Source organism: Patiria miniata, unplaced genomic scaffold (genome assembly GCF_015706575.1).
Source record: "Patiria miniata isolate m_02_andy unplaced genomic scaffold, ASM1570657v1 HiC_scaffold_24, whole genome shotgun sequence".
In the NCBI taxonomy this organism is placed as follows: domain Eukaryota; kingdom Metazoa; phylum Echinodermata; class Asteroidea; order Valvatida; family Asterinidae; genus Patiria; species Patiria miniata.
The window spans coordinates 6,298,328-6,307,125 of NW_024037063.1; the positions used below are offsets into that span (position 1 = coordinate 6,298,328).

General features: G+C 37.3%; 1 protein-coding gene across 2 annotated transcripts in view; it reads right to left on the reverse strand.

Moving 5' to 3' along the window:
• The window catches only part of LOC119731667 (synapsin-3-like), a 21,332-nt gene extending 17,365 nt beyond the window's left edge, over positions 1 to 3,967 (reverse strand). The window contains exon 1 of one of the 2 annotated variants that reach the window (XM_038204872.1): positions 3,728 to 3,967. The gene's annotated coding sequence lies outside the window, so the exon portion shown is untranslated. The remainder of the gene's footprint in view (positions 1 to 3,727) is intronic. The other variant, XM_038204873.1, reaches the window with a different exon arrangement.
• Between the last annotated feature and the right edge of the window lie 4,831 nt (positions 3,968 to 8,798).

The following is an 8,798-nucleotide window of genomic DNA, read 5'->3' on the forward strand; positions in this document are numbered from 1 at the left end:
GAAGAAGAACAGTGGGTGGCGCTTAATGAATCAATCTATGGATCAAGACATGCGAAGTGTAGTCTACCAAAGAATTGTCAATAAAATGAAAAGCTTCTCCTCCAATGTCTCCTGTATGGGGGTCAAAACTAATATACTGTAAATTGATTAACAGTCTCGTTGTAAATAAGGCAATGTTTAAATATAAAGGTGGAATGCTTTTAAAAAAACACACAGCTTTTCAAAAACTTGAACTGTCTCACTCTTTAGAGTGACAATGCAGCCCTACCAGTATGTACGGTATGTTGACCCAGCTTACAAATGGTTCTGCATTGAAGGGCTGCTCAGCTGTGGGCCATGATGTACAGTGCATGGCCTGGGCTACAATGTACGGTACATCCCAATTACTTGGCTACAACCTGCAAGTGGATTTGGATTTGGCTACTCCCATAGGCGCATGTGTGATTGCCGGCCGCAACCAAGTACAGTCTGACGCAGCCATGCTTCCCGTCAAGATTGTTAAGTGAGGCAGATGGTAGACAAAAATTCACACACTCCAAACTCGTGCCTTGCATGGAAATGATCCAATAGTGAGCAATTGCCAACTGTAAGCACACTGCAGAATGTTGTCATGCAATGCAAGCGAACAGAATAAATGTACTGTAGCTACCGTAGTGGAAAACTTTGTAAACTTGCATGGTACAATGGCCTGCGTAATGGACGCCATAGACAAGTACAGGTACCCCCCCCCCCCCCACCCCCCTCAATGGTTACAAAGGGAGAGATGGGGAAACCACTGGGAGGGACATTCAAACAAACGCGCTGCCAATGAGTAAAATTGGAGTGAAAATAGTTGTGCTACTTTGCGCCATGCGCACGCGAAGTCGTGAACCAGTACATACACGCAGTGTATCCTGTCTACTGGGCTTTTGAAAGTAGTCAGAAAGCACCATCTATTGTTTCTGCACGGATCATAAGTAAACTGGACATTGTACTTTAACTTTGAAGCAACAACCAATCAACTGTGGTATTATCAATTATTATAATTTTTTCTTCATAAATGCAAAGAATACCATCACAATAAAATATACCTGTCTAGAGGTTACAAGAAAGTAACCTGATAGAATCTAAATGGAAATTGAAAGGAATCTCTCAAACTTACGCCTCACCATCTCCTACAATTCTTAAAATGACACTTGACGCAATTTATGAAACCCATCAGCATAAGCAATGTCTATGCATGGTAGGCTATAGTTTAATATTTGTAGTGCATACACATCAACATATACCTGGCTACATTATTGAAGGCTGGCTAAATCCCATCTAATATTGAGCTGTTTATTCTTATAGAGTACATTTTCAAGAAGCAAAATGATGTTATTTTTGTAACATCCTGAAGGCAGGCAATAATATCCAGTCCTTTCGATTATCAAAACAAAAAAAGGAAAGCCGGAAAAGAAGAAGATGGGGAACGCCACGAGCCAAGGGGCTCTTTGTGATATTGATTTTTTTCTCTCCACAGACCAGCAGAGCGGTTGTAGTATATGCAATTCTGCAGTGAGTTATTGAATATTACATGGCATCATATGACGAGTCAGTCTTCGATTTCTTGCTGTCTCCTACATCTGTACTATCCCATTTTTCCCCTTATATTTGGTGGCACATGTACTGTATTTCATTTGGAGACGCAAGAATGAAAGTCTGAATGCAGCCCAAGGGTGTACACGTATGATTCACAGAATTACAGATTTAACTTTTATAGATGGAGACACAAACTTCTTAGTAGCAATGATGTTGCCAGGATTATAATACTGAGAGTCAAAAATTGCTACAAGGTGGAAGTGTGTACAATTGCCACTACCGGTACCTGTGTGGCATGTGCATGTGTTTGCACACAGATTAAAAATTTTCTATAGCTAATCCTTTTAACTTTTGAAACAAAACCTTTACAAAGTTTTGTGACCATTTTTTTCTTAACTTAATCGATAAATGTTAACAAAACATCCCTTTCTTGTCATTGTCACCCTAATGTAATGCACATGGTCACTTTTCCTGAAAAAACTGTTTTGCTACATGTTCATAAATGAGCTATAAGATAAAACACACACACACAAGATGGAATCTAAAACTGTCCAAAATCAATCTATGGTGTCCAAAAGACACTCAGAATACTTGACCATGGAGCTGTGCTTAGTACAACCATGACTGAACCATACCCTGATAAAGCACTGACCTGGCAAACACCATTATTTGTTTTTAAATACAGCAGAATCTAATGGATGAAATGTCTGGACTTCTCCTGGTCACATGACTTGCGAGTGCAAAGCCAATGAACCATGATCAATTGCTTTTACATATTGTTCCACTTGAAGCATTCAGGATGATGACTAATGCTTGAAACCCATCCCCCCCCCCTAAAAACAAAAATCTGTAAAACACTTAGATGTTTTCTGAGCAAATTGAAGTCTAGAAATGTGCTCGTTAATTTGGATATTATACCCAGGTTTTAATTTTGCATTTTGCATTGTGTGCATTTACATTTACTTTTAAAAAGCATTACAGCATGAGTACGTACATGTACATGCACAAAGGAAAAGGACAAGTAAATTATAAAAATGCCCGAGTGAGCGCGCGAGTGTACAAGTGATTCATGTGACCTTTATTCAAATTATCCTTGACCTTCAATTCACTTGCGATCAATCAACCTCAATATTTGAAGATCAATAGTTCTTATTAATGAAGGTAATATAAAGCCATACAGGAGGCTTAAATTATGCAAATCTATTGACCTGAAAGCAAGATCCATGTTACTTTTCTATTAAAAAGAATAAAATATGAAATTAAAATATACTGTATTATAAAAACCACCAATATTTTTTTTCTCACTTAATTTTTGGGAGTGGGATGCATTTTTAATGTCTGAAATATTCACATTGAAATGTATGTATTTTCTTTACAAATTTAACAGCAAACTGAAATGATTGTAATTGTAAATGCAGCCATGGCACTAAATGCTTCTGACTATGTGCAGGATTGAAAGGGCAAGGTTATCAGATTAAAACAGACAAAGAGCACTTGGAATTTTTAGTGGTTAAAACCCTGAAAGAAGCAAAGAATGACATGCATATATTCATGTCACCTTGACAATCCTAATTTCAATGCCAAACTAAATTTAGCTGCTGGACAGCTAGATCTCGCAGGCTTCGGTGTATTTTTGTGCATTTTTTTAACCTACATGTAGTATGTCTAAAGGCATAAAATTCAATCTATTTGTAGAACAAGGATTATAGTTTCTTAATCAAAGATATTTTAAAACCACTTCATTAAGGGAATAAAATTAATAATTGATCATTTCATTGACAATAACATTTGAAAGATGTGGGTTTTTTCCCATTCCTTATTTGAAACAAGATATAAATGTGTAAAGAAATACACATTGCCTGGAAGTGCATATATGACAATAAGAAATGTCATCTAAACAAATACCTCAAGAAACATCATACTTCAAAATAAAACAAGATTTCAAATGCTACATGTATATCACTTACCAACGTACCTTAAATGTTTGACTTCTAAGAACCCCTGAATGTAATGGAGCTTCCTACATCACAACAAACCATATCATATACACCACAGTACACGTGCACAGTACGTTCCTATTGAGCCGACACTATCGACACACCTGACGTGATCCAATAAATGAATTAAACACAATCAGCGGACAGAAAAAAAAATTCAAAATTCTTACCCAGCACGACTGTCTGGAAGAAACAACAGAATCCAGTAAGATAATTCACAAGACCATCTGAACAGAGAGGTATATTCCCAATTCCTTAAGATGTGAACATCAGGAGCATACCGGTTCATCCAATAATGCACGTATATTACACACCACGCGCAGTGAAATTGTCACAGTTTATTCCAGTCAGCGTCTACCTGCCTATGCACATGTGCAGATGGAATCCTACGTAGCTACATTGTAATTAGTGAATCAATACGTACAATGCTAGTCCTATACCGTCTTGCTTCTCTTAATGCTCTTTTCATCAGTTGCCTCTCGGAGGCAACTCTGAGGCGTACGTTGCTTAGTCATCCAATAAACCAAGGGGTGGGTAAACCTACCGCTACACCAGCCAATAGGCGGTGGGGCTAGATTCATGTACCTGGGGCATGAATGATTTTGGTTCTCATTATTAAATAGGTCAGGTAATTAATCAGGTGATACACAGGTGCCAGATACTCAAAAATTCATTTCCTGATTAAGTTCAACTTCAATATTGATATTTCAATCTATCTGTAACAAATGAGGTGGTTCTTATATGGAAGTTTAACTTAAGGACATCTTAAACTAGAAGCAAAATGATATGCTATTAAAATTTGGGTTTACAAACAAATCCATTTTTGTTCAAAAATTATTTGTTACTTGTTAGAAATATTTCATGAAAATAAATAACAGCAAAATCATTTTTTTTTATCCAATATAATATTTCCTCTTCTTTTTATCAGGAGGAAGGTTGAAGTGAATCTCTATGATACTGATAGTACATAGTCAGATGCAAAGCACAACCAATGTTGGGCATTCCTGTCAATCATTATTAAGCAGCAGAATGTTAAGCTGCTTCATCAGGTACCGGTAGGGAAATCCCCTACAGTAAAACAGCTTTGTTTATATACCGGTACTGGAGTGTCACAGAGTCATTATGGTACATATTGACAGCATTGTAAGAGGTGTGCAATGTACCTGAATGGAAAAAAGTAGACATAAGTCCTGTCATCAATTCAAATATTCTGGTCTCTTTTCAATCTTAAAAGTTCATAAAACCTCAAAATGATAACTGAAAGATTGCTTACATTTTACATAAAACAGTAGGCCTATAAAAGGAAAGTGGTGTCAGCAACACACACTGTTTTCCCCTCAGGAATCGACACATTATTGGTAATAAGCTGTGCACAGTAATAAGTGTTTAATGCCTGCAGGATAACCACTTGACTCCAGCATATTCTGCTCGACTTCTTTCACACATCTCAGTAATAGCCAAACTCAATACTTCTAACCCATGGCATTCAGATTCTACTTCACACTTTTATCCATCATTGTCATCTGATAATCCAGGACAGCAATCTTACACTTTAGGGAGTATCTATGGCTTACATGTGTACGTGTAAATGGGAAAGTTCCATTAAATGGAGGGTTCATGTTCAAAGGCTCCCAGCCAGTATTAAAGAAACATAGTGGTCATTTGCTATCAAATATGGACATTTGATTCTACATGAATGGTATAGGTTTACAGTTCATTGGAAGGTGTTTAGCACTATCACTCACCGTGTGCTCAAATGTGTCAAAATTCAAGCCACGTCCAAGAGAAATACAAAGAGCTGAGTCAATGATATTGTACTCGAGTATTTCAATTTGCCCTTCTGACGGACCATTTTATCTGTATGAATGGCCTGTGAATGTGGAACAATTGGGGGGAGGGGGGAAGCATGGCCTAGGGGGATGAGGAGTGGGAGGTGAGGGGGGGGGGAGAGAATAAAATACTTACATGTTGGGTACATGTATATCTGGCGCCCCGTTAAAAGCTCTAGAATGCTATGTTTCAAGACACGCCATCTTAGTGAATTATAAATAGACTGCTCCACTAAGCCCCGCCCAACAATGTCTTGACCAATCACATCAATGATTAATATTCGACATGCATTCATGAATAATGTCCGAAATGCCTGCACTCACATATGGCGTGCGCATCTAGACTATGCAGTCAGGCATTTGAGAGTTGCAGTTATGCTCACTGGGAGGGGCCTATACTTTACAGACAGGTAGGTTTAATATATTGTTCAAATTCTTGTCTAGTATATTTACCTGCACCATTTGATATTGTCTGCTCCACTAAGGTATCCTTCACTCTTAACAACTGAAGAGTATAAAAACGTGCTTCACCACAGTCAAATTTCAATTAATTAGGAGACTTGTTTTGCCAATTGCAAGTATCCTTGAACCAAAAGTGTTTGTATAATGCAATTAAACCAATGTCAATATCAATGGAACAGTAAGTGATTAATTTGGAATGCTCTGACTGCCCATGAATACAATCCCTTACAATCATCCCTCAGTCTAATGTAATTTTCATGAACTGAAGTTTTGTAGTTGGTCCCTGCATGCACCAATGCACAATCTGCCATTAATCTAGTCAGACGTTCCTTACCTGGCATCTTGAGTGTATGAGATAGAACACTTGAAGGGGGAGCAATTGTCAAGTGGGCTTTTGTTGAGCTTGACATTTCCTCTCAAAATTTTAATTTAAATTGATTGGCATACGTGTATGTGTAAATAAAGCGATTTACAATTTTGCATTATTTCTACATGTTGATTGAACTCTTACGATGCTACAGGATCATGGTTTCATTGAATATGGCAAGAATCTTTCACAACATGTCAAAATCTCTGACCATTACATTATTTTTGCAACTTTTTTTTTTTTTTTGACTAATGCCCTGATTTCTTTCACTGAATAACAAAAGGTGAGCAACCGTTACTAATATTAGCAAGTATTCTTGCTATAGCCAATTACATTGTGTGTGTTACAATTACATTTATGTGTTGAGCAAAAATCAACCGAGAAAAATACAGTCGGGTCATTCTATTAAAGTTAGGGTCCCAAGAATGACATTTTTTCTGTCTCTGTTACTTTGCCACATTGTAATTTACTGTTGATTGAGAATGCCTTCAAACACTTTTTTTTGGGGGGGGGAGTTAGTTTGCTATTCGATTATTCTTGGAGGATGACTGCAGCATTAAGAAGTGCAATAAAATCATTTATTTATTTATTTATTTCTGGTAATGAAACCAAGGATTCCTTGAAAGCGCTCTAGGTATTGTTCAGGTAGGGGAATCATGGAATCAGGTACCGATAGGGACTGAAAACCCGGCATTGGACCAGGACAGGAATCGAAACCCAGGCCACAACAGTGGAAGGCAAGGACAGTAGCCAGTGCCAATCTAACTCCCATCATAGATGTCAGAAGTAACAGGTACAGGAAAAACAGTGGACCCAAATTTATAGAATAACCCAATTAGATTGTATGACATCATTTTGGTAGCTGGTAACATTCTTTGGCTGAGCAAGTTCATGTTTGCTAAGCAGCTCCACACAGTTGGCCCCTTAAGTTGTTCTGCATCTGTATTGGGTATCACTCCAAGCCATAAGGTCTGCTCATTTCTCCATTAGAAAAGAGAACAGCAATGATAGCATAGATAAAAGGGTGTATCTTCAGTATACTAGTTATCCAAGTATACTAATCAATGCCATAGGCCTGCATACACTGCACACCTTAGTATTCACCTCTACAGCTACCGTATGCCCGAAAGGCTGACATTGTATCCTGTGTGTCTTCTACATCAAGCTACAAGCTATGGGAGATGCATACTCAAGCAAGCTGTCAATGGATGCATCTAGATCAGATGTAGGGGTTTGGTATTCAAATAGACACCTGTCACTGCATCTTACAGGTGCCTTGATGAGGAATTATATGCAAGAAGGGGAGAACAGGAAATGAGTTCAAGATAATGCAGTGTTAACTATTTATTAAGTGAAGTGAAAACAAACAACTGATGCTTAATACAGTACAGTAAGAAACCATTTTTCATAACATTCTTTTTCAGTGTTTATTTTGAAGAAAAAAAAGATACAGAAAGTGCAACGTTCTCTGCTTAGCCTAATCCAATGAAACTGCATATTCTTGGTGGTTTTTTTTTAGAAATTACACTTATTGTTGTGGACTGATATTTGGAACTTTTCAATTTATTATAGATCAAAAACAGAAAAGTGATTTGAAATCTTACACTGTCATTGTGATAACATGCCGAGTTGTCTGAGAAATGCAGCAGACACCTGATGTACTCTGACTTCCCCTTAGTTCTTTGCATCCTTTGAAGCAGACCTAAAGCCAGGTGTGAACGTGTTACCGATCGATGACCGGGTACCGGTGACTCATTGAAACTGTATCCCAGACTGATGAGGCTAAGATTTTTTCACAAGTGGGTACTGCTTGGCTTGTGAGTATATGGAATCATGGGTCACTTTCCAAATGTAATTTAATGTGTTAAGATTCAGCTGCAGCTCAATATATCGGCAGGAAAGAGGGTGAGAATATCCCCAAGGTTATTTATTATGAACTGCTGAAAATATATTGATGTAACCTTCTATTATACTTCAGAACAGTATTTTTGTATGCACTTTGAAATATAATCAGTCTGCACAATGTACGGTGTACTGTATCTGAGTTCTGGAAACGTTCTAAGACAAACTGACTGTTCCATTCATGACCCATGTGGAATACACAAAATAATGAAAGGCAAAGTGGTCACGAAAAAAAACATTTTCAACTTGGTTTTGAATCAAATCTAACGGGTCAGAGAAGGAAATACATACATGTACCGGTACATACAGTGGGTATAGTCATCAATGAAGAACTTCAAAGACAATTTGAGGTATGCACTAAGGAATGGTAAAGAGATGTGTCCACAATGCCAAACCAACAGATATAAAAACAGCTTTACACCTCGTGTTTGTATAATCGCCAGTAATTTTTCATTATCATTTTACTTAATTTTGTTTTAATTTTATGGATGTGCACCCATCAACATCATTCATTTTAATTATCCTGATAATAATCCTAATTCTTATATTTTTGTTTAGATGTTTGAAATCGTCTTTTAGCCCTTTTGTAAATTACGACCTTTATTTCTCGTTTTATCTTTGCATGTAATCCAACCAGTCTTGAATTTGCGAGGAATGGTTGCAATAAATAAATAAATTAAT